Raw genomic sequence first — 1144 nt, forward strand, 5'->3', positions numbered from 1 at the left:
AAAAAAACAATCAAAATAGAGAAATCCACAAAAATATAGCCAAGCATGATATTTGAGTGTATTTTGTTATTTACTGGCTTATATTTATATATTTTTAATTTGGATTTGTATTTTTTTTATTTTTCTAATAAAAAGTTCAAAATAATAAATAAATAGTAAACAGAATTAGATATAGGAATGGAGGATATGATGGTGATTAGGAAGATATGATGGAAAATCATGTCAAGTCTTGTTCAATTGTGATGACAACATCGTGAAGCCCAAATTAGGCCCACAATGCTTGATTCTACAAAATTTTCATAAATGGGCAATGAAGAAATTAACAAAAGGAAACTGAGCAAACAAAGTTGAAATGAAGGAATTTTTGAAAGGAAAGTATAATTTGCAACTAATTGGGACTAACCAAGAGGTATGAGAGAAATTGAGTTATGGGGTCCAGGTATGTATATAGGCAGGCAAAAAATAGTCTCATGTTCAATTGTCACCTTGGGAGAGAGCTCATAGAGACCTTTTTCTACGTATGTCTATGAGATTCCAATGGACTCCACAATGTACAACCTTGCACGAGATATGAGGGGTGAGTTCCTAACCTATTAATGAACTTATTTTACCGCGCGTTCGCCAAATGTGTAGTCCAAAAAAACCCTAGGTCAATAGGGTCTCTTTGGGATAGAAAGTCGCAAAAATGACCATAACGGTTGGTCGGTGCACCAAAGTGAAACAAACTTGAATGGACCTATAGTACACTCTTAGAAGCTCATATGACCATTTGACCAGGGTCGAGGGGGTAAACTTCATTTGAACTAATTATGACTGTACACGGGGCTTCTAGATGGAGTATAAAGACTATTTACCTAGTTGGGAGCTTCAAAAAACATCAAGTGATGCCTATGGCATCAGAAAATGGCTCGGAGATATGCAAAGTGTCATTTTTAAAATTGAGTCCAAACTCATCCATATTCAATAGGGCACATCTATACAACCTATGGAACAAGCCTATGCACTCCAAAGTGGAAAAAGTCACCACATCAAGAGTCAGGAACAAAACTAGCAAAATCAAAGAGCAAAGCACCTCAAGTCATTAAATTCAAGTTCAAAAGAGCACAAATTTTATCTACTATAGCTATTGAACATGTTTGTAACT

The sequence above is a fragment of the Adiantum capillus-veneris genome, chromosome 25, assembly GCF_014529385.1.
Source record: "Adiantum capillus-veneris isolate H3 chromosome 25, ASM1452938v2, whole genome shotgun sequence".
NCBI lineage: Eukaryota > Viridiplantae > Streptophyta > Polypodiopsida > Polypodiales > Pteridaceae > Adiantum > Adiantum capillus-veneris.